Here is a 26,586-nt window from a genome sequence, read left to right on the forward strand (position 1 = left end):
CATGACACGTCTTTCTTCCCACAGGCAAGACCTTCCTATTGTTTTGCAAGTTATTCAAGCTCTCATATTCTCTCATGCACACTACTTTATATCTGTTTTAGTTGATCATATCTTTGTGATTGCAGGTCGAGAATGATTATGGTGGCTACATTAGAAATTTCATTATACGTGATACCAACCTATTAGTTGTTAGGTTAGGAGTAGGATTAGTTACAACTTAGTTTTCCCATTTCTCTCATTCATCCCGTGCTTAATCTCTTTACTCTCTTATCTTTTCTTACTTTTCTCTTGCATTATGCTTTGGTTTAGCTTCTTTTTCTTATGCTTCAGCTTTTATTTCTTGTTGTGTCATGTATTTTCCTTTTTTTCATTAACAAGATGTTTCATGAAGATTCTTTATTGGCTCAGAAGGACATGCGGAAAAATAGAAAAGGACTTTGTGACACTACAACATTTGGCTAACTCTCTGTCCTACTTCCTTGTATCAATTACATCTTTTGGTTGATGATGTTTAGATAAAAAATGTGGTCCTTGTGTTAAGAAATACTTATGCTGAACCATGACCTCCATGTATATTTTCTAAACCTTATGCATACACTCAGGTTTTTATGTTTTAGTGTTTTCAAGATGATCCAATCAAGTAGAGAAGGACAAGGGGAAAATATAAATGAGAAAACCAATATCAAAGGTGTTATGTATGCTTCTATGAAGGAAAAACATCTCCTGGTGTCAATAAGTCAGGATCCCTCTTCTACCCATAAATAGATACGTATCAATGAAACGTCATCTTTAAATAAATAAATAAAGGTGAAAGAAGAGAAAGGTTTCTCGTGATGAAAGGTGAAGCAAGAATTTTCGTTGGGGTAATATACAAGCTCACTGGAAGTGGAGCAATGTTTGTGTTCTTGAACTCACTCCATCGGGTACTGTCTAGGCATGTTGGTAGTAGAGCAACATGAGAGATGAAAAATAATACTATGAAAATCTAAATCTCGTGAACTTCATTAGCTTATCCTGATTCAAAACATTGTCTAATCGTTGATCTCATGTTTATGTTTAACTCGGTAAGGAATTGAAGGGTCTATGTTTATGCATGGGCCAAGGCAGAGAAGATGTAGTTCTACCAGTGTCTCGCCAAGTGTTGTCGCTATGAAAAACAACCTCCAAAATTTTGTGTTCACTCGAATTTTGGAGCCTTCTGTGGATCTTACGATTGGTCATTTCATAGTCACTACTTGGTAAAATGATCATTTTGTGCTCCCTTCTTGGACTGGAAGTGTTGAAGTTAATTTATCATACATGCTCAGTCTGCAAAAAGTGCATAAGCGCATTATTTTATGTGAGCTTAGACAAGAATAACACTTTCCTACCAAGACTATGCCTGTACAATGTCCAATCCATGTCGACAGTCTGTATGCATTGACGACAGCTATTTCTCACATTATAGTTGTGTTTCTACTTCTATTTTAGTAATTTTTTCAATTTGTCACACCCGCACACCTTTATTTTCAAGAGTGTCGCTTTCATGTTTTTAGATGTCGTGTTAACTTTATTTCCCTATAACTAGTGTCAATTTCATGTTATCTTTGATCTACCATGTGTTTTTTTCACCATTTTTTATATATCACAATTCTCATTCACATTTTTATCTTCATATAGCAAATGTCGTCTTCTGGTATGGGAATTTCCACTTGTCTTGTAAAGTTGAGTTTTGTTTTTTTTTCAAGGGGAAATCTTTGTGATACTGAGTTTTTCTTATCACGTAAGCATGTTTCACACTCATTTCAAAAGATTCATGCACTATCACACAAGTTTCGTCATTATCATTGCAATGTCTATCTTTAGTGTCGCAGTTGTCGTAAGTTGTCACATCAAGGGAAGTATGTGTTCATATGTTCTGGATGATCTACGCTATGTTTCCAAGTGTATATGTGTATTGTCACATGTAATTTCTATCAGTGTCCACATCAGCTTCATTGATCCCTCAGTTATCTAAATTTCATAAATCTCCCAACAACTTAGCCTCATCTAACAATCCTAAGCTACAAATTTCATTGTCTCAGCCCTTAAGCAACAATATTGTCACTTGGCACTACACAATGGGTAGTCTTTGCCTCCCAAAACTGTGCATTTCACAACCTTAGTACTCAAGCCCAACCCTTGACTCCCAGAACTGCATAATCACTGAGTCCCATCTGTTTTCTAGAACTATGTAGTTGGCTGAATGAGTGACCAACCCCTCAACCTAGCCTCAACTATGTATTGTGCAATATCTGAGACCAAGCACCAACCCTAACTACCTCAATTGATGTTGGGCATGGAATCCCCCTCAAGGCTCAAAGCCCAAGTTCTAACCAAATTTTGTTGTAAAGCTCTGCGAATTGCAAGCATGGGGTGTGAAAGTATAATAGAGTCATAGGGTTGTCCACCCTAGTTTTGTAATGTAATGTTGGCTAGATAGACCTACCCATGGTTTGTAGACCATGGGATTGTATAAATAGAGTGAGGCTGTAAGTGTAGAAAAAGATAGATAATAGAAGAGAAGAATGAAAAGTCTAAGTGATTGAGTCATAGTGCGAAGTGCGTCTTTGGTTCGTAGAATAGGAGAAGGCTCTACAACTGAGTGCATAGAGGCCTAGTAGTCCGCAGCTGAGTGCACGGACCCCTGTAGCTGAGTGCGCAAGGTGGAGTCGAGTTTGTAATCGAGGAAGGAATTAATAAAGAGAAGTTTTATCATAATTTTGTGTATTTGGTCTTGTGTCAATACATGTTTAATTTGCAAATTCAATGTTTATTTACTGTGTGCCCCTGTATGAATGATTTATGTTGTTAAGTATAACTTAAAGCTAGAATAATCACTAACATTTGAATACCAGTAAATTCTCAGGTAATAACGTAGAAGCACAATGATTAGCCCCTAAGTAGGGTTGCACATAGGCAGTATACCAAGTTGCGAGGTGTGGGAAAGTGCGCGAAACAACATGCACACAGGGTCAAACCGCGGACCACTTGAACTCATCAAACATATCTAGGGTGCGGAAACTTGGTTCTAGCACCCTCCCATACTACTTCGGGTGAGACCTGAGCTTGCGATCCATGGAGTTTTGCCGAAAGGGCCAGTAGTACCTGGATTTGTTTGGCTAAATAGACTCTGATCCTAGGTCAGGCCCTAATAAGCCAACAAATGGTCTGTTGCCAGGACCAGGATCTGCATAAGAGATATCTGATGTCGTATCACTGGAATCTAACAAACAAAGGAATTGAAGAGTAGTTGGACAAAAAGATTCATGAGTTCGCGGCATAGGAAAACCAGAATCCGCGACTATCAAAGGAAGAGTGGTTACTTTGCTACTTATGTACGAAAATCCACGCAATTTTCTTTGCATCCTTCCCCTCTATGTTATATGAGTGGATTGTGAAACTAGCATATAGTCAAGGAAGGTGTAGGCTCGACAAATTGTTTGTGTGGACTCCCGAGTTGGTGCATAGACTGGAAGCATCAGAAGACAAGATCGCACGTGGTGTGGACCATTGGCTCGATCAAATTATAGGATGGTTTCTCACCTAATTCACGGTAGATACTTCAGTCAGCTACAACGAGTTGAACGACGCTTCCTTAAGGGATTTCAAGGTAGGTACATTAAATCTTTGACACTTGGATTAAAATTATACAATTTGAAAAGTGGGTTATGCGAATAAATTGATGTTTGGGTCTATGCGAAGTGGAAGGATCTACAAAAATGAAGGTAGCACATAGCTAGAAACTAGCCCCTTGATTTCACCTCTGCATGAAAGCGAGGAAGATCTCGTGAAAATCTCACCAAGAAGTATGATCAGTCTGATAAAGCAAGAATTCTGTGCATACCATATCCACATACACCACTAACAGTTTCACCATATTCACCCTCGTCTTCGCCCACACCACCTCTACCACCACCACTATTCAATATGGCAAGCACGATAAAGTTGCAAGTGTTCAAAGGAGTAGGGAACGAAGACCCAGACTAGTTTTTGTTCATGGTAAAGGTTGTATGGGAATCACGGGGACTTATGGATGAAAATATAAATAAAGCAACACTGGTTAGTGCTTTGCAGGATCACACACTGATGTGGTACGTTAAGCATTCCAATGACAATCCAAATTCTGGGATCATGGATATCCAAGCCGCACGAAATAGGAAATTTAGCAAGCCAAAGTCAGAGACACAGTCGATTATTGGATTTAAGGAGATCGTGATGCTTCCAAGCGAGACCCCCTGGGAGCTAGATCAGAGACTATAGGGTATGATTCGTGAAGCTAACATGACCTTGACGGATGGAAAACACCATGCATGGTTTGTAGCATCACTAACACCACATCTAAGGACAGCGTTATCATAGCAAAAGCTATCCACTCAAGTTGAGGCCTTGGAGATCGTAATGAGATTGCAGGAGACCCCAATACAAGACCCTAACCTAGGAGTTCAATAGATCCACATGCAGTTGAAAAAATTTTGCCTCTAGATGCAGAGTTTGAAAGATGATAGGACAACTTTCCTAGAAGTACGCAAGGAGGTATGGTGCATAAAGTGCAAAGGCCAGGGACATGACAAGGACCATTGTCTAGTCTTTGCAAACTACCTAGTGGGAGGAGGGCCAATTCCATTGAGACCAAAGGCACAAGTAGGACTGAGCGCAATGCCTACATTATGGTGCATGATTTTTTAGATAGGAGGGAAGCATGATATAGATAACTGCCATCTATTATAGAAGTATACACAGACTTCCTAGCAGTTGTTTTGTAATTTTTGCAGGATAGTAGGCCACGATGAACATACCTGTAGAAGTTATGAATTGATGATGGATCAGATTCCTAACTATAGAGTGTAGACCAAAACATGAGCCCTCGATCAAAATGTATGGATGGCACACACTAGATTTCAGGGGCGCAGAAGAGGTCGAGGTGGAATGGGACCGGGAAGAGGTTGTGGATAGCTGATCTATTACAATTGCGGAGGGCCAGGGCATTATGCTCGTGATTGTACAAATTCGACAAGAGCATTGTGCTTATATTGTACCTAGTTTGATCATGAGATAGAGGACTATCACACGCTGATAGCAAGGCTACATGATAAAGGAACACTCCAACCTCCCCCCCACTCAGAACCTGCAAATGATGAGGTCTCAGTTGTACGAGGAAGTCCTGAATGTAAAAATCATGCTTTGAAGTGGTATTACAATAGGAGACGATAAATGCAAGCAACCTGAAGAGAGTGCATTGGTTCACAAGGCTCCGACGAAGGAACCAAAATTTGATTTGGAGCATGCTAAGGAGACATTCATGGAATCTAAGAAAAGCTTCACAGAGGCCTCCACTTTAGGTAGTAAAGACAAATTGGAATTGGAAGTGGACCCATCAAGGATTACTACCTTTCTGGAGACATGCATGAAGCCGTTGTGCGATAGAAAAGCTATGAAGGGACTACAAGAACTCATCACTAGATGTGTTGGGACCGCACCAGTAGAACAATGCATAGTCCAAAAGCTCGGGAAGCACACAACGCGAAGAGAAAGGGAAATGAGATTGACTGCGCAGATCGGGCATTATGAAATGGATCAAGTGATTCTGGATCTAGGATCGGACCCGAATGTCCTACCAAAGCAGACATGGGAGCGCATGGGCAGGCCTGCACTACAAATGGTCACCAATCCAGCTGTGAACGATGAACCAACAAAAGATCCTACCTATGGGAAGATTGCAGGGAATAACTGTGGATATCGAAGGTGCAAGTGCTCTTGTAGATTTCGAAGTAATAGATATTTTTGATGATAGTATTCTCTATCCCACGCTATTGGGAATAGACTAGGCCATCGACATGAACGGAGTGATAAATATAAAGGAGTGGAAAATGATTTTTGAGAAAAATTCACTGCATGTAGTGGTACGTTTAGACCCTGCAGAAAGATCGCGCTACACAAAGCTAGTGCACGACTATGACAGTGACGACGATCTAGACTGTATTTACAAGATAACTACTTGGGAGTAGGACTGGGTGAATCCAACTGTGGATATTAGGATCTCGTGGGAGCACGAAAGCTCCTGCACTTCAGATTCAAATGAAGAGATAGAACAATGGCAGAACTAGTTACAGGAGGTAATGATGCTCAATTGCAACATGATTATAAGGTCACTATGTTGCGTGGCAACAAAATTAAGAGATCTACTTATGTATGACAAATTGAACGAGGTGGATGATTCCCTGTATAAATTTAAAAGAGAAGTACTGAAACAACTACGTTTCGACCCTCTGAAATGGGAACTGTGCACTACGCCCACAAGGTGGTGGGGTATGCATCAAAGAAGGTTTGAGGATTGGTGCAACTGTAGAAGGATGATACGCATGTGGTTTGGAAAGCCTCAGATGTGGATGAAAGCCGGGTATGATGGACAAAATAGCTTGCACGCCACCTCTCCAGATGGGTATAGGTGTATGTTGCACAACCTACACAAATGCACATTGTCCTCACGATTGGTAACACGACCAACAAGTAGGAGTGGGCAAGATGATGGTGTGAACAACAAGGCATGATAAGACCAAGCACGTCAAAGATTATCCATGTGGAAGCCTTTGACAAAGTACGCGAAGCGCTGAATGTGGTCCACCATGAGAAGCAAACTGACTGGGGCCTACACGTACCAACGGTTCTATGGGTTTATAGGACCATGTGGAAAACCATGACCATGCGAGAACATCCAAAGCTGAAGTATGAAGAAGAATCTGTAATCCCTATAAAGTATGCAAAGACTAGTCCATGCAGAGTAGTACCTGTAGATACAATGGTCCGCGAATCCCGGAAGGAAAGGATGACATAGCTGCAAGAAATAGAATGCATGGGATTTCAGGAAGAAATCCAATAGGGAAACTTCAAACTTGAAAAACTTGAAGAAGAAAGGATACATTTGAGGAAGAAAAGTGCTTTGATGGATGCGAAAGTCAAGAAGGTGGAGGACGAAATAAAGAGATATTTTCTAGGAAAAAAGACCAAAGTGGTAAGGCAGGAGGCGTGCGATCACAATGACAAGTTTATGGCCTATTACCATGAATTCATCAGTTTGATGCCTTGGCTTGGACCGAATATTGCTAAACATAATGACCAGGGTAGCATGTTGCAAATGGTGAAGTGCACGATGACGACTGTAACAATAAAAGGTGGGGACTCTCTAGGAACCATGATGAAGGATAGGATGTAACTCCACACGGGTGGTGTGACAACCTGACTAGCCAAGAGGAGGATAGTCTTAGTGCTCCAGGAAGTTTAAAGGGAGCGTGGGACTATAAACTATCCTGCCCGAGAGCTACACGATGTTGGAGATGCGCACAGAAGTAGAGAGTCACAAGGTCCACGTATGCTCATGGGGGACTACGCTACCAGGCGGATTGGCCAGAAAGTGACCGTTGAAGTCACTATTCATGATGGGATGATCAACTTAAGGTCAAATGGAGTAGTCAGTGGACATTTAAGACGCGATTTATGGACAAGATTTGGGAAAATCTGCTACTAAGAAAGCATTAATGAACCAGAATTGGCAGGAATGGTCGAATTCAAATTCAAAAGGCACTATAAAATGTAAAGGGCTGCCCAGCAGACAACACTTCGGAATTTGTGAATTGAGTGGTTGAACAGAGCCCTGAGTGTTGTGAGCTAAGAGTTGATTAAGCCTCTGAATTCGCGATTGATCGATTGCAACATGGAGACGATGACAGTAGCTAAGGATGGTCTGGGGATAGACGAGGTGACCACCGGTGAGGTCATGTAGACCCCAACTGTGGAGGATTTTTGAGAAGGTGCCGGGACTGTGGTAGAGATCTTGAAATCCCCACGTACACGATGACCCAAGAAGGATAAACAAGCAATGGCTCTCATGTGTGTGTCCCTGAGGAACACACTGTGCAACAAACTATCGATGGAGGAGAAGGGGAAAGCTATCACGATAGAAACATATGAGAAAGAAGAAAATTTGCAGGCCCTCATTATCACAAAGGAAGAAGACAAAGGCATGGAGGTCGATATTCCACCTATGCACTCTATGACAAAACTGCCCGCCTACATCCTCCCATGAAAAGAGAAGGCCAAAGTGCCCAAGGACCTAGACGCGACCAAGAATTCGCTCCAGAACCCGCTCCTCCCAGATGGCATTATGCTTGAAGGCACGCACCTAGGCCACGTGCCAACCATGAAATTTGAAGATTGGGAACTCACTGACCAAGAAAAGTTCCCTAACCTTGAGACTGGGAACCTGATGAAGCAGAACACTGTGGGGATGGTGACAACGTTAGAGCTATGGAAATCGTTACGCAGAGTGGAAAAGGTCAAGTTACTGAACCTACCATGGGTGCCGCATTTCCACCGCACCCCAATAGCCATTTTTGTCATCAGGCAGCTACTCTGCCTGGTGAATGATGGGTATCTATGGCTGGAGGAGCCCATCCCCATCACGACAGACCTGAATCATCACATTTCCGGGCTAGCATACAAAGGAAATGACCTCGTCATCATATCAGAAGGGAAGGGTAGTGATTTGGCCCTCGCAGAAGCCATGAAGATGAATTACAAGTTGGAGAAGAACAAGAAGGGATATGCCATCTCTGGGATCAAGGATAAAGGAGTACGTGTAGCAACCCAAATCCTAGCAGGAAAGTTATGCAGAAGTGTCGTGCAGATAAGGTACCTACACTAGTGATCGCACTGGCAGAGCAGTGTGTCGAGGGGGTCTGGTCTAATTGGTCCGAATTCCTCTACACAGAGTTCTCACAGAATTGTTGCGAAGCCTAGGAGCAAGGTAAAACCTTCCACTATGAATGGTTGTTGTTGTCCATAGTGCTCGTAGCAGGGGAATTGCTAGAGGACAATCAATTCCCCATCATTGACAAAGAATTACCAGAGGCCGCGAGGTATGCTTCACTCTGGGCCACAAAGGATGCGAAATGGATATGTGACAGCAAGATCTTCTAGGTTCTCATGGAGATGAAAATCCGAATGTGGATCAATCAGAAGCCGCACTTGTCACCCATAGTGTATAATAGTCTACAGATTTTTGTAGAATTTAAGGCAGACATGCATAATATATACATCAGGGTTCGAAAGGATCTGACAAAGCAGTGGACGAAGCTGCCCTTTGTAGCCACTGACGATGCCATTCTTAATGTCTTGGAGACATGGTCACCAGAATGGCGCACCCCAGATATTGCAAAAATAGAGAGGTCGGCAGCACAAAATAAGAAAGATGATGTCAAGTTGCACGTCGCATAGTTGGCTGAGGAAAGGCAGAAGGAAATAGCACCAGGTGAGGTGCAGGCATTGTGGGAAGTGGCATAGAAAGTAGCCGAGCAAGAAAAGGTCGTAGCAATAGCAGTAGCATAGGAAGCAGCCACGAAGGTGGGCGAGGGCCAAGCAATGCCTTCGCAGGAGCAGGAAGCAGAGGAAACCTAAAGAGAATAAGGAGGCGCAGACCCATGCACCGCGTCCACACATTTGAAGCACCAACACCCAGTAGCGTGAGCAGGACTAAAGAAGAAGGTCAAGGCCTCGAAATTAGCCATTGACCCAATCACCCTAACTGAGGGTGATCTGCATAACATCGACAAGAGAGTATGAGATGTCACAAATGAGGCTCTTCAGGATTTCATGCTGGAGAACCAGACTGTGTTGGGGGCCCTGAGAGCATAGTTGTAAGAATTACAGGTGAGCCCCCCTCAGGTTGGTACCCTTTCAACAAACCTCGCAGAAGGATCCTTGGCAGCAGAGAAGATGTTGCGCATGCGGACGACGAACACAATAGTGTTGCCAAAAGGGGCGCTAGTAACATCAAATGAGGCCGAGAGGTTTTCAGTGAGCACGATGAAATGTATCAGTGTTAATCTAGCTTCCCTCCTACACGAGACACTATGTTTGTTACAGGATGGGATAACGACAGAGTTACGCGCAAGGGAGATCCACGTGCTCCAAGTCCTCAATGAGAAAAAGATAAATATGGAACAGCTCAGCTTGCAGCATGAAGAATTGGTGTCACAAAAACAATAGCTGGTGCAGGTGATTGGTGATGCTTGCTGAAGCATCCCCGAGCTCGCCATCCCAGCAGATCTACCAGCAGAAGTGTGGATCCACAGATTAGTAGCAAGAGTCTGTGAGGCTAGGGAAGAAATGACAAAGGTTTAGTTGGAGCTGAATCTTCAGATCGTCAAGATGCGATTAAAGTTGTAGCCATCCACTCCCCCAAACGTTAGAGAACAACGCGCTTGCGCTATCATAGTGGGATTGGAGGAAATCAAAGGTGCAGTATGAGACTACACCAGCAGGGTTGAATAATCACTTAAGGTCCTCACCACTTTGTAGGAGGATCCCACTATTCAGTGCTTAGAGACAAAGGCATGTGAATTCCAATAGTAGTATGACATTGTGCGAGGAACTACATAGACAATGGTCCTCACCCAACAGCTTGTGAGGATGCATCAAGTTAAGGCACTGAAAGAGCAGGTGGACATGGCAAGACATAAGGAGGCAGTTCTAAAAGCACGCATCTAGCCTTGGATCGATGAGGCCTTCACTATCATTGCAAACATCAAAGGCAAGCTCACGCACATACAGGGGATGCATGCATTGCTGCAGAGAAGCACCCCAGACATAAAGGTCTCGGAATAACGGTTGCAGTAGATCCAACAAGCAGCAGTTTAGTGCGTTGTTGACCTCACACAACACGAGAACAGTTGGAGGGACTCCACCCAAATATCGTCGCGCCAACCGAGTGACTCGAGGGCATGTCACGATGTTTGTGTTGGGGGCCTGTTGGGCATGGAATCCCTCACAAGGCATGTTTTGAGCTCAAAGCCCAAGTTTTGACCAAATTTTGTTATAAAGCTCCATGAATTGTGGGCATAGGGCGTGAAAGTATAATAGAGTCATAGGGTTTTCCTCCCTAGTTTTGTACTATAATGTTGGCAAGATAGACCTACCTATGGTCCATAGACCATGGGATTGTATAAATAAAGCGAGGTTCTAAGTGTAGAAAAAGATATAGAAGAGAAGAAAAGAATGAAAAGTCTAAGTGATTGAGTCACAATGTGAAGTGTGTCTTTGGGTTGTAGAATAGGAGAAGGCTTTGCAACTGAGTGTGCAGAGGCCTAGTAGACTGTAGTTGAGTGTGCAGACGCCTGCAGCTGAGTGCATAGGGCAGAGTCGAGTCTGTAACCGAGGAAGGAATTAATAAAGAGAAGTTTTATCATAATTCTGTGTATCTCGTCTTGGGTCAATACATGTTTAATTTGCAAATGTACTATTATTTACTTCGTGCCTCTGTATGAATGATTTATGTTGTTAAGTGTAACTTAAAGCTAGAATAATCACTAACATTGGAATACCAGTAAAGTCTTGGGTAATAACGCAAAATCACAACCATCAACCCCTGAGTAGGGTTATGTGTAGGTAGTATACTAGGTTTCGAGGTGTGGGAAAGTGCGCGAAGAAACTTGCGTGCAGGGTTGAACCACGGACTAGTTGAATTCATCAGACATCTCTAGGGTGCAAAAACCTAGTTCTAGCACCCTCCCATATTGCTTCGGGTGAGACCTCAATCCATGCTCCGTGGACTGTTGTCAAAAGGGCCAGTAGTACTAGGATTTGTTTGGATAAATCAACTCCAAACCTAGGTCAGGCCCCAATAAGCCAACAGTTGAAAAACTACATAGTTATTGGGCCTTTCCCTTCACTGACCACTAGTTCTGTCTCAGTCAACAGATCATCATGTTTCATCTTAGATAGGGGTTTATCATACTGATGTCGTCTTTTCGTGAGTTTATGACAGAAACAAGAACTCTACCATGCTATGAAAAGATGATAAAGAAGGAGATGGATAAGGAATACATGTTAGATGACACATAAGGAGGTGAGGAGAAAGGATGATCATCAAGAAATAATATTAAGGGACATTGGAATATGAATAGGACCGCATGAAGACTCCATCTAATTTACAACCCTTTGGAGGACAGATATGAAAAAAAATCACATCTCTATTGAAGTTGAAGTACGAAGGACAAATTATCATTGCCACATAATTATGTCTTCAATGTCATGTATTGTTGTAAACATTGAAACTCATTTCATGTATTTTATTTAAGTGTTTTGGTCCTATTTACAATGTAGGAGAATTGTCGTCTTTTCCCATACTGGTTGTCACACAGGGTGTAAAATCCTATTCTAATAGTCACGAAGGGTCTACCTTTGTGTATATTATTTTTATTAAACATTTAAACATCGGTCACTCTCATTCACAAATTTTTGAGCACTATTGAACAAGTGTTACCACGGTCATCGCAAAGTGTACCTTAAGTGTTGCACTTGTCGTAAGTGGTCATAAAGTGGTCACACTGAGGGAAATGTGTTGTTCATGTGTCATGGGTGATCTATGTTGTTGTGTCATCAAGTATTCTAAGTGTGAGATCATAGTTGAGGTCTTATCACTATTCACATCAGTTTGACTGGTCTTACACTTAGTCATTTATGAGATGGTCTCCTGACTAAGCAACTTGGATTCATTGGCCTCCACAAACTTCAAAATGTGTAGTTACAGTCCTCTATCTGAGACCTTTCTCACTGAAACTATATAATTCATACTTCTTACGTCCGAGGGATGTTACGTTGCGCAATTTTTATGCTCAAGCTTCTGCCTTGACCTCCAGAATTGTGCACTAGTTCTTGCCAGCCCTTGACCTCACACTACACAATCAAAAGCCTCAAGATCATCCATCGAGCCTTTGAAATGTGTAATTTCATAGTATATCAGTATCCATCTCCTCCTAAAATTGTGCACTATGTTTTCCCAGTGTCCATCCACTAGGTTTGCTTCACTGTCACTAAGGATTATGCAGTTGCTCCCCTCAATCTCACCTTAACTACAGACTACGTAGTCATAGTGACCAAGCCTCACCCATGGATACTTGAAATACATAATTACATAGTCACTCGGCTATCTCTCCTGACCCGTCACCCAGTCCCAACTCAGTTTATGGATCCAAATGCACCGTATTAGACTAGGGGTTTTTATATTGATGTCATCTCACCTTGAGTGAATTACAGATGTGGATACTTTCTCACACCATGAAAGGATGATGAAGAAGGAGATGTCGAAGGGAAGCATGTTGAAATACATTTTTTCAGTTGGACATGCAAGTTGATCAATTGAAGCAAAGTAAAGGGACACCAATTTGCGACCAAAACCCTAGATTTGAGATCATTGAAGACTCCTTATCACCAAGCCATGAGGAGGTGGAAGAAAAAGGAATTCTGAAGTAGATATTAGAGATATAGTATCATCAGTGAAATGACACTGGCACATCATCAAGTAGTCGATGTCAACAGTCTCATGTCATGTCATGTCATGAGTTTTCATAGTCCACATCGTCATTGTGAATCATGTATATTCCAAATGTATCATAAAGTGGAAGTCCAAGGGACACACATGGAATATGAAGAGTCATGTAAGTTGAAAGGTCATAGGAAGTCAAATAGTCATGAGGGTAGTCAAAGAGTCAAAAAGAGTGTGAAGCATCACCCCTTGGTTATATATACACCCTCATTGTTTGAGAAAAGGACTTTTCACCTTGGCTCCTCTCACAATGCACTAGAGAGACATATCAATTCTTTTGAGGAGCAAGGAGTGGCTCCAACACTCAACTATTGGAACTAGTCATGTTCATTATATACATGTGTCTTGGAACTTTTACCTAATAACATAAGCCTTCAAGGCCAATACATTCTTCATGCATGGATTATGGATATTCGTAAGAATATTATGCGAATGTTTGTAATTCATGTTTTTGCTCATCCATGCTAAAGTAGTTGAGCTATTTCAATTATTTTGGTAGTTATCATATTGAGAATGTCTTGTAATTTCTATTAACACTACTGCATCCTCATGGACTATTCCATTGGATGTTAAATAAAACTTGCTCATCATATTGGTTTCAATGACTGTCGCATCTCTGTGGACTATTTTGCTTGATGTTACACAAACCCTTATTCTTCATGTGTGTCTCTACTAGGGTGGTACTGCTACCTCTCTCTTAGAGGCACACTTCTCCTTCCCTCCACAATGAAAGAAATTTGACACACATATGATCTAACACTCACCAGGCACACCCCTTGCTTTTCAAAGGTGCATGTGTACTCCTCTCTCTTGCTGAGAGTTCGAGCCAAGCATATCTATAAGAATACATGGTAGCTAAGCTGATATTCCAGATGGGGTCCTATTCCAAACGATGTGAGGTCTAATTTGGACTTCACATGAAGGAGACCCCTTGGTTGACGAATTTATAGCTCCATTAACATTGTCAATGCCCGAGCTCTTTAGAACTACTTCTAGTAGCGTTACTGTCTTTTTATATTTTTATTTCCTTGTTTAATGTTGTTTGTTCTTGTCATGTCTCACTCTTTTTCCTTTATTTTGGTCAGTTTACATAAATAAATTCTTTTCATTTTAATCTCTTACAAATTCAATTGTGTAGGAAAATAAGTGTATGCAGTTGGGGATCTGCGTGGAAGGAAGGATTTGAGGAAGAGGGGGTATGTGTGGGATAATGGGGTTGCAAAGTAAACATTCTTCCATAGACATGAAAATATCTTAACTTTAATTAGAAACTTCATATAAAATATTAAATGAAGTTTCTTTTAAATGGATGTGAGAAAGATATGTTTTATAGGAGAACGAGTTGTCACTTAAACTCAATCAACTTCTGAGAGTGCAGATTAATAGATACTATAAAATTAATTAAAGCTCACTTATTGTAAACAAATTAAGATGCCATTTTCGTGAGGACAAGATACAGACCCTAGTTATTTTGAAATTTTATAAATCTTAATCCTATATCTAAAAAACATTTCTCTCCCACAAAATGTAAGTGTTTTATGAATTTACTTGGTGAGTCAACATGTAATCAAGACATCATTCAAGTTCTTAATATCATATACTAGTTGTAAACAAATGAAGAATGTGAAAAGGACTTGGAAGCGAGTATCCATTGTATAAAATTGGAAGCATTTTCAAAAGAGAGATAACTGTGATAGAAGCTTTATTTTTTCACTTCCACACCTCTTCGTATATTCTTCATCCTCACATAGTAACCTTCCATAGTGCGGATAAATGGATATTAAAAAATTAATTAAAGCTTATTAACAAAAAAATTTTATTATGAAAAGATTGTATGTTGATAAATAAAAGTCTTTTTAAAATTTATTTGACAAATCAAAGGGTAATCAAAACATTGTTTAAGGGCTTAACAAAATTTACTTTAATTTTTTTGTAATGATTGCTAGTTTCAAACGAATCAAAAAGGTGTAGATGGCTTGCAAGTATTATCCATCCTAGCAGATTGCAGAATGTCTCGAGGAATATTTATTCCCCCACTTCTTCATCTTCATGCACATTCCCCCTATGCACATAAAGTCAATCAACATACCACATGGATAATGCATATTAAAATACTAATTAAGGCTTACTAGTTGTAAAGAAATCAAGAAGGTTTACTAATTGCAAACAAATCAAAAGGATGTAGAGGGCCGCACAACTAGTATCCTTCCTAGCTTAAAATTCTTTCCATTTTAAACTTTTACAGATTTAGGTGTGCGAGGGAATAGGTGTATGGAGTTTGTGATTTGTGTGGAATGAAGGAGTCATGGAAGAGGGGTTATGGGTGGGATACTGCAGGTGAAACATGAAATTTCTTCCACATACATGAAATTATTTTAACTTTAACTAGAAACTTAGTATCCAATATTAAATGAAGTATTGTTTTAATGTGTGTGAGAAAATAAGTGTTGTGTGGGAGAAGAGGTTGTCAAATAAACTCAATCAACTTCCCAAAGTTCACATGAACACATATTAAAAAATCAATTAAGTCTTACTAATTGGAAATAAATCAAGAAGTAGTTTTCATGATGACAAGGTGGAGATCCTAGTTTCTTTAACATTTTTCCAGTGAAACAGTGAACGAACGTGTAAGCAAACACGAGACAAGATGTGAAACCCAAAATGTCTTAAGTGCACCAAAAAACCAATAATTATAAAAATATGTAGGGATTATGCTGCTATGCAACTATCAATTTTCTTTAACTTGGCCTCATTTTCCTTTGAAATAAGAATTTACAAAACTATTACATATGTTATAATCTTTTTAAATGTTTCAAACATAACAAAAATTATTTAAAAATTAAATAATTCTTATGTATTTGAGAAGAAAGTCACCTCTCCATTACAAATTCTTATAATATTCAAATTATCACATATTTCGAGTTTTTTCTTATATTCTAAAAAACGTGATACTTAGAGTTAAATAAAATATGAAAAATAATTATATAAATTAGTTGAGGTTATTTTGGCTAACTCAGAGGAAGGAATGAAATCCTTCCACCTAAATTCAATTTTTGCAAGTGACATAATGGGTTTTAACAATATTGACACTATAAGTAAATATTCTTGTTATAAAATATACATCATTTTACTTGTTAAAGGAAAAATGAAAAAAAAAAAGAAAAAAACTAATAAAAATACAATAAGTATGTTATATGGGAAACGTAATAATTCACTTCTCCTCTTCAAAAACATATGAAACAAGAGGGATATGTTGTGTCAGTTTCCAAGAGTTCATATGAAACAAATTCGTAATGTAATGTATGTTCCACTAATAAAGGAGTTAATTGCATATCATTTTCCATAATTGTAGATTAAGATTTCAAACATGAATTTATTAAATCATAATTTTTCGTGAAGGATGGACATTATTACCACAAAGTCATAACAAAAGGAGTCAAACTTAGAGGATCATGCAAGCTTGATGTTACAAAGAAGGATCATCAAGCATTGGCATCAACTACTATGCCAATGGAAGAATTATGGAATGAAAGGTACGGTAATTTAAATCATAATAATCTTATGATACCTCAAAAACTCTAATGGTGGAGGTTATTCCACATTTTAATAATTAAAGTGTTGAATGTGAGTAATTTGCATTGCAAAAACAACATAGGAAAGACTTTACTACAAGTATAGAAAAGATTAAATAACAATTCTTCAGTTAACACATATTGATGTGTGTTATCCCACGTGGTGTAGATTCTTATTTCCTTAGTTGTCTTGATGGCAGAACTATATTCATAATGGTTTAATTTAGCAATAAGAAAATGACGTGTTTATGTAGACAAGAAAGTACATCAAGATTATATCGAGGAATCTAATACACATATAAGGAGAAATCATCAAACATAATTTCAAATAATGGGCCTCAACAACAACATACATTACCAGAAAATGAACACAATGGTGTGGCTGTGAGACACACTAAAACTTTAGTTGAATGTGCTCATACTATACTATACTATATATATATATATTTGAGTTAACCAAATAAGTAGAATTATGTATCTCAAAAATAGAATCCCTTGAAACAATTTACAGTAAAAAAACCCTTAAGCAGAATTTTATGGCTATAATCTAGTATTTAATAATTTTAGAGCTCTTAGGAGCAAGATATTTTCCCATATTCCAAAATAATATGGAAGAAATATTGAGTAGAAGTGAATAAAATGTGTATATATTGATTATAATATTGATCATACAAGTTTATAAAGTATATGATCCCATCTCTCATAGTGTTTCAAGAAGAGAAGTTATATTTCATGAATTTGCAAATAAGTTTTAGGAGGGAGAGAGTGATATATGGAAATTGTCTTAAGATAGTAAAGAAAAAGGGATTGAATAGAAATAGGTTGATGTTGAAGATCAAGATAACGTTGAAGCAGAAAAAAACCATAGTACACCAATAAAGAGTGATGCAACACCAATAAGAAGGGGAGGAAATCAACAAAGCAGTTTGACATTATAGAGATCAACAAGGAACCTTTAAATTTTCAACAACAAAAATGACATAAATAATAGAAGCATGTCATCAAAGAAGGATATGATTCTATAATGAAAATTGAAACATTAGAAATGCCATAACTTCATGAGAATAATGTCCCTATAGCTCCAGAATGGATGTTTGTGTCTCAATCTAATGCTAATGATGGCATAAACAAGCATGAAACTAGATTGGTAGAAAATGGATATTCACAAAAAAGAAGGAAAATTTATAAGGACATTTTTGTACATGTACCTAAAATGAAAACCATTAGAATAATGATTTCATTGAATACTAAATACAATTAGAAGTAATATAATTTGGATGTTAAGTTTTCATTTTGAATTAATAACAAAAATAAGAAGTTTATTTTGTTCAACCAAAGGGGTTTCTAAGGATGGGTCAAGAACACATTGTGTCTGAGCTAAAAAAATCACTATATGGAATCAAACATGCACCCATCTCATGCCATGTAAAATTGGTGTTTTCGTATTTTGGCAAGCTTCGATTAAAAGTAAAAGTGACATGAACCTATACATAAATAAGTATGGGAGTGACGTTATTGTGTTCCTTATATTCATAATTATACTAAGAAAGGGGTGAATTAGTATAATGACATTTTGTTTTCTTAAGGGGGCCTAACCCATGTTCAAAGTTATTCACACCAACCAACAAAACCATAATTGCTGGCTCGTTCGGCAACAACCTACATAACACAGGTAGCAGTCTCAACCAAAAAGGTATTGGGGGATGCTAGAACCAGGTTTCTACATCTTGAGATTGTGTGATGTGTATTCCAACATCCTTATGGCTCAGATCTACCTTCAAACAGATCTAGACCTTCCCCATGGTCCATTACTGCAACTCTATCCAAATGGATTCTAGACCTTCATGAAGGTCTACGATCAAGCTTACCAGACCCAAAAGAATCAGACTCACAACTTTTTCTCTGTAAGTAAGAACCCTAGATCTGCCTTAGCGTAGATCTACCTGTTCCAACTAGTTATATTACCAGATCTATCTAATGTCTTCGCAAAAATAATTCATTAAATTCTTCATGCATGAATATTAAAGATTTAACACATTCGCACAGAAAATACACTTTATTTCATAGAAAATGGATCATTAAGCGATAATGTATAAACTTAAACAGAAATAAGAACAAGGCACATATGCAATAGATTTGGTCCAAAATCAGCCTTTATTAGATTCAACATTCAAATTACAGACTCTTCCACCCTACGCACCTAGCTGCAAGGGCCCGTGCACCCAACTATGGACTTGCCAAGGTCTCTACACACTCAATTGTAGGAGCCTTCCCCTTTCACCTAAGTACAGGAAACAAAGCTTCCCTTCCTTAGCACTTTTCCCTTACACTTGTTCTTCACCAAAAGGTTATATCTCTAGACTCACTATGACTTAAATATTTATAGCCTTTCTAGTACAATACCATGGCCCGCGGCCTATGGGTGAATCTCAAAACCATCCTATCACTTACCCAGACAAGGGACTAAAGCATGTCTGAATCTTACTTAGCTGCGCACTTCGCTTCCTCATTTCATAGATAGTTTACATTCTTTGAAAAATTCTTGACCAAAAATGGTTAAACTAACCCAAAATTGACCCTAGGGATGCTGTCCCAATAGGCCCCCAACACAAATATGATGACTCTCCCTTGAGTCACTTAGCTAGCTTCTCAAATTTATGGGAGAGGTCACTGAAATCCTTCTTCATTGCTTCCAGCTCTGCGATGCCTTCTACCGCATCCTGCTTCACCTCTTTGACCAACTTTTCTGTAGTTGGTCCTTCTACTACATGGCCCTATGAGTCTACTTCATAGCTTTCACTTTCTCCTGAATGGTCTGAGAAATTTGGCTGGCCTCTTTTCTCCAAGGTTGAAGTGAATCCTTTAAAACTGATTATTTTTGCTACAACTCTTGTTCTTGTTCCTGTATCAGCTTCCCTTCTTGTAGGTGTGCGAAGCACTGGATTGGCGCAAATGTGCACATAGTTGTTGTGATCTCATCATATCTTTGTTGGGCCTCTCATATTTTCGTACTTAGTCTCTACAAGTTTGGGTCCTCCTAAAAATTTTCCCATAACTCCATAGCATTGTTAAAAAGGAAGTCGCAAACTTTGAATGCATTCTCTAGAGTAGTCATGTGCTCCTTTATAGCTGCACCACACTACTCCCTGACCTTTAGCCGAGTAGTCAGTTGTAGCTTTAGCTGTAGTTCTTATATATTCATCTAGAAGTCAAATGTGACTCTGCCTATCTCATCTTTTGATTTGTGGACCACAGTAGCCAATTTCCTGATCTTCATTGTAGCTGTGATGTCTTCCAGAATATGTAATTCCTAGATGGAATTACACGCATGTGTAATTGCGGCTTCCAGGATCTGACTCTATGCTTCTCTCTCTTCCTTTTATTTTAGGGCTTGAGCCTTCTCAATTAATATTTGTTCATTTTTTACATTAACTTCGTTTATTACTGCAAGTACGCACCGCTCTCTGATTTTAAGCTTGTCCAAGACCCCCTGATGAAGCACATGGAGGGTCTGAAGTGGCAGTGCAACTAAGTTTACCCTATGTCTTTGATCATGATCAGTAGAGCGCAATCTTCCTCTGCTTTCATGTGGACTACTCCATTTGGTAAGGATATGAATCTGAGGTCTAGAGTCATTTCCGTCTCCAATACACTCTTGCTCCCTTGTGCCAGGCTCACTTGCACCCTGCTCGCTTTCCCTACACTTGCTTCAATCATGCCTGTTTTTATCTGCAACTTGTGCAGAATCTTCTGGATGCTCAATAATATCTGCATATATTGTTGCTTAAATTGCTGCCACAACTCTGTTGTGGTGTCTATGACTTTGTCCCCAATTTCATCAAGGTCCTCTTCTATGATGACCATTGGGTCAATGCTCACTTTCTTCTCTGATTTGCGCTTATTCCTTCGCTTGATAGTTGTCTACTTACTCTGCTTTTTTAATGCGAAGAGAGTACTTTGCTCCTCCCCTCTGTCTCTGCCCTTCTCGTATGGTTCCTGCTCCTCAATATGCTAGGGAACCGATGCTTCAACTTCCTCTGCGTTAGCGTGCTTTGTTTCAGTACACTCTTTTTTAGTAGTTGCCTTAGCGGCAACTTCTTTCCTTCTCTTCTCAGCTAATGCTTGTGCCACTACCTATGCTGCTTCCTTTTGTTTCTATGTAGCTTTTGTCTGCATAGTAGAGCTTTCTTTGTCTTGACTGGTACTTGCACCAAGATCCGTGGGTTGTCACCACTGTTTTGGCTAACTTCCCACAATTTCCTGCACATATGGTTTAGAAACTGTCATGCGGAAAGAGTCAATTTTGCGGAGAAAACCGACCTCCCTAGAAGCTAATGAAACAAGCTTAGATGAAAACTTTTGACAGGTAACCAGTGGATCTGGGCAGCAAAAGACAAACTATAAACAAAATCTAAGAGGCAAAAAGGAAAAAATTGAAATTTTCTCAACTTTTGACAGGGTACACAGGCAGCCTGTTTGCACAGGTGCGGCCACGCTCTGTGTACACAGCAGAGGTGCGTACAAGTACTCACTGGGCTTAACGCAGAGGGTGCGTATTGCTCTCAAAACCAAGAAAAATAAAAACTAACTCAACCCTAAGCTATTCCACCCAAATTCACAGTTAATCAGTCAAAAACCAGAAAGAAATCGACTTTTCTCAAATCAAAGTATCAATCAAAAGAGAAATCAATCAAATCCATGGATTCCCCAGTGGAGTCGCCATTTTTTCATGCGGAAAGAGTCAATTTTGCGGAAAAAACCGACCTCCCTAGAAGCTAAGACTTTCTAGTGACAAACAAGACAATCAAGCACTATCTTTCCTTAAATATGCATTTAAAATACAAGCAACCAGGTGTTTAAAGCATACCTTTAGTCCAACACTGTTTGTAGCAGCCAAGCCTCTTCGATCCAGATGAGCTCCTCCTTCTCTTTGAAACCTACATTCACTAACAAGAAAACGATTACACAACACCTGAATAACTCATATAATAAAACATATTCATCATAAAGACCAAGGAGTATATGAAACAAATTATATATAACAACTTGTTGAGAAAAATGAACTTAATTGTATTAATTGGAAACAAAAGAAACCATTACAACCAGTGCCTTGGCGTTGTGCAGGTCCCTCCCAGGGTCCAGCAAGAGTTCTCCTTTACTTTGATCAGCTCACCCACTTCCAAATGAAGCTAAGAAAGGATGGGAATCTCTCCTCTCGAGCTCTGTAAGGGAGTCCTAATTTCAGCAGCATCTACCCTTAGGAATGTTCAGCTTTCAACCTCCTCTCCCTCTGGCCCAATGCTTGTATTTATAGTGCTTTGGAGGAAGTTAATCAGGTCCACCATCAATGGGATAAGCCCCTCTTTCAATGGGATAGCTCCCCTCTTGATGGGATAAGTTCCTCTTTCATAGGGATGCATGACCCATCTGGAGGCGCTCAATCCACGTCAAACCATCTTCTAGAATGCTCTAGAATCGACCACAAGTAACTTTTTTGGAGTAAAACTTGCGCCTTTTGACCTTTACAGGAGTACGCACCCACCCCTTTACAGACAGAGCATACAAGTATGCAGGTATTGTGAACTTGAGGTGCGTACATGCAAGTAAGGGTAAGAGAAACTGCGTAACTAGAGTTAATTGACCTTTTAAGGACTTTCTCTCTTTCTTGGAGTTTGACATGAGGAGCAGAGGTATAAAACTTGCCAAGGAGGACAGTATGACAATTGATGGAGACATACTGACTGCAAATAGTCATGGTGACAAATTTTAGTGTAACAGAAACTAAGTATGGAAACTTGTGCTAGATATGCTTAGGGTCCCACCTTGCCTGATAAAGATATTATGGAAGTCGATGTTAAACTCCGTGAAGGCCCTCAACTACATAAACAAGGATGGAAACAACCTTGGTCGCTAACTTATCACTGTTTGTATGTCCATCTCAACCAGCATCCAGAAAGCCTTTGACTCCATGATTCACTCTGAATCCTTCGTCAACCACAATGAAGTGAAATTCGTCGCCTTTGGTAATTATTCTTCCTATAGAGGAAACTAACTATCCTTTGGTAGTCGCCATGCTACTAATACAATTAGCAATAGGAGCTAGGAATATTGAAGCACTTTTCTCTCTTCCTGTGCTTTGTGGAAGTTCGCTAGGAATTGTTTACATAAGTATTCTACCCAATTGTACTGCACCCTGTTCACACATTGTGCAACCAACAAAACTACTAGCATCAGAACTTCCTCCCCACGACATTTCCTCATTATATTCATAGATAGAATTTGGGAAAAAAACTGCACCACCCGGTCTTAAATTGAGCGGATAGAATATCTGCACGACTTTTTGATCATCCCGAACTTCATCTTCATTTTATCCTCCAACGCCTTTTCTTCGCTTTTTGATGAGCAACGAAAATGGATAATTATTTGGGCTCATTCAACCTCCTAATTCGACTTAATCCACCATTCTCATTAGTTTATTGCATGTTTTTTATTATATTTATGCTAATAGAGTGAATTGGGTTAGTCATTATGCCAACAAGTCTAATGTGTGCTTTGTGTAGCCTTTTTGGTCAATTTGGAGACAAAGTCAATGGTTGAAATGAGCACTTGGCAGCCCAATTCGTGGAGAGTATTTTTAGGAAGGTGTTCCCTTCATTTATGGGCCCTTACCTCGAATTCTCCACCATCAGCTCGGAGTTCAAGGGCCACCAAATCAATCAGCACAAGGGTAGCCAAGCAAGTCAAGTAGGACTGCTGTTAACTACAAGTCTTGGGCAGCCGAGTCCCTAAAGTTTAGGAGGACTGTTGGGGTCCTCAATTTGTATAAATAAGAAGGCTTAGGGCCTCATTTTGGTTAGCTAGTAGTTAGTCATTTTGGTTAGCTGGTAGTTAGTCATTTCATAGTCTTGTTGTAGTCATTTTGTAGTTCGATTTTTAGGCAGTAGATTAGCTTTGCTTTGAGCACATTTTCAAGTTTCCATTCTGGACTATTTTGATGTAACTCTTCTTTTCTTGCACAATAAAGATGAATCCAGCTTTGCACCAGCTCTAAATATCTCTTAGGAGGCTATAGATTTTGGGGTTGGGCCCATCTCAAGTGCCCAGTACCTCCTTTGTTTACTTTCATGTGTCTTTGCTGCATTCTCAGAGTAAAATCTGCTATTTAGATTTAAAACTTGTTGTGTTATTTAGGTTGCTTTTGATGATTAAAGTAGATTTTCATGTTCAGATTGATTTGGATAGATTAATAACATAAAGGATCCTTGGAAAAAGGGGCTCAAGCACCTCTGATCTTACCTCTCCCTCAGTGGGATCGTGAGTTGGGACAAAGGTGACCTTGCTGCCCACAAAAACATTGTTTTGCTTCACCATGCAAGTATTAGTGTTGGATTCTTAGTTGTCAAACTTGATATCAGTTTTGACTGCATGCTTAGGGTTATGATTGCTTAGTTGCATAGTTATTTCATCTGATTTTGTGCAAATAAACTTCTGTTCCATTTCTTTTGCTATTATCTAGGTCAGATTAGGTCAAGGTAATTAGGTTCTTGATTTTCCAAGTCTTCATTTGTTAAATTCGAAAAATAACTTGCAAAGCACCTGTTATTCTTCTCTATCTACCCATAATCCATCAGATAATCTGCTCCAACCCTTAGTCCATGATTCGTACCCTTCATTTGCCATACTTTCCCCAACTTGCCCTAATTCCTACATTGTTGTGCATCATCGCTGCCTCCATCCTTGAACAAATCCAATCGCTCCTCCAATGAGCTCCAGAAGAAAAATGGTACACCTTTGTGGAAGCTGGCAGTGGAGCAATTTGATGATACAGTTGTTAAAATACTTCTGCTGGCAGCTGACATTTCATTTCTTCTCGCCTACTTTCGTGATAATGTGTCTTCTGAGGAGGGCATAACAGCCTATGTAGAGCCCCTGGTCATTCTCCTGATTCTCATCCTCAATGCCATTGTTGGAGTATGGCAGGAGAATAATTCTGAGAACGCTTTGGAAGCTCTCAAAGAAATGCAATCTGATCATGCAAAGGTCTTGAGAGATGGACATTATGTTATAGATCTTCCCTCCAGAGAACTTGTTCGAGGATATATAGTGGAACTGAAGGTGGGAGACAAGGTTCCTGCAGACATGAGAATTGTGTCCCTCAAGACATCCACCTTTAGGATGGAGCAGAGCTCCCTGACCAGAGAGAGCATGCCTGTGGTCAAAAGAACATATCCAGCCACCTTGTGTGACTGTGATTTGCAGTCAAAAGCATGCATGGTGTTTTCAGGAACTACAATTACCAATGGCTGCTGCACATGCATTGTTGTGAGCACTCGCATGTTTACAGAAATAGGTAAAATTCAGGCACAAATTCAGGAAGCTTCAATGGAATGTCATGATACCCCTTTGAAAATAAAGTTATATGAATTTGGTGAAAGACTGACAAAAGTGATTGGTGCCATTTGTATTCTTGTCTGCATCATGAACTACAAATATTTTCTTTCATGGGAAGTCATAGATGGGTGGCCAAAAAAATATCAGGTTTTCCTTTGAGAAATGTCCGTACTACTTTAAGATTGTTGTTGCTCTGGCAGTTGCTGCTATACCAGAGGGATTACCGGCTATGATTACTACATGTTTGGCTCTTGGCACTTGTAAGAGGGCACAAAATAATGCTATTGTGCGTAAGTTACCGAGCGTGGAGACTTTGGGTTGCACCAGAGTGATTTTCTCTGATAAGACAGGTACTCTTATAACCAATCAGATGTCTGTCAGTGAGTTTATATCCAGAGGGCATAGTGCTGGTTCACTTAGAGAGTTTACTGTTGAAGGAACAACATATAATCCTGAGGATGGAAAAATATTGGATTGGCCTGCACATAATATGGAGGAAAATTGAGAAACTCTGGAAGAAGTTGCTGCAGTTTGCAATGATGCAGGGATATCTTGTCAAGGTCACTAGTTCCGTGCTACTGGTATTCCCACTGAGGCAACCTTGAAGGTATTGGTTGAAAAAATGGGAGTTCCAGACCCAATGGTAGGTGATACAAGTGCCATTCTCAATAGTGGCACAGTGAAATTGGGAAATTGTGATTGGTGGATACAAAGATCAAAGAGGTGGGATTTATTGGAGTTTGATTGTGATCGAAAATCCATGGGTGTTATTGTCCTGGAACCAATGGGACAAAATCGTCTGCTAGTGAAGGGCACCATGGAAAATTTGCTTGAAAGGAGTGCTTTTCAACAACTTGCAGATGGATCAGTTGTTGAATTAGATGATGCATCAAGGGAATTACTCTTGAGGAAGTTTCATCAAATGAGTTCAAAGGCTTTGCGTTGTTTGGGACTTTCTACAGGAAGTTTAGAGAAAGGGCAGCAGAAGGAGAAATTGACCGAGATTTTAGCTGAGGCAGCGCTTGTGTTGGCCACCCTAAGCGCATCCATCCCCTCCATGAACACTCATTTTTTTTCAGGGTTCGGACACAATTTAGTCATGGTTCAACCTTCTACAGGAAGCTACAGGGCTTTCTACAGGAAGTTCTGTATTTTTACCAGAAACATCCTGTAGAAGCCTTTGGGCAGGCTAGAATCAAGTATGGAGAGGGATTTGAAGCTTGA

The 26,586-nt window shown here is 39.8% G+C and overlaps 1 pseudogene; it reads left to right on the forward strand.

Moving 5' to 3' along the window:
* Window positions 1-25,867, forward strand: part of LOC149257744 (calcium-transporting ATPase, endoplasmic reticulum-type pseudogene) — a 75,864-nt pseudogene extending 49,997 nt beyond the window's left edge.
* Window positions 25,868-26,586: the final 719 nt, after the last annotated feature.

The sequence above is a fragment of the Pinus tabuliformis genome, chromosome 6 (assembly GCF_031772625.1).
Source record: "Pinus tabuliformis cultivar Carrire ecotype Pingquan chromosome 6, CPIR1, whole genome shotgun sequence".
In the NCBI taxonomy this organism is placed as follows: Eukaryota; Viridiplantae; Streptophyta; class Pinopsida; order Pinales; family Pinaceae; genus Pinus; species Pinus tabuliformis.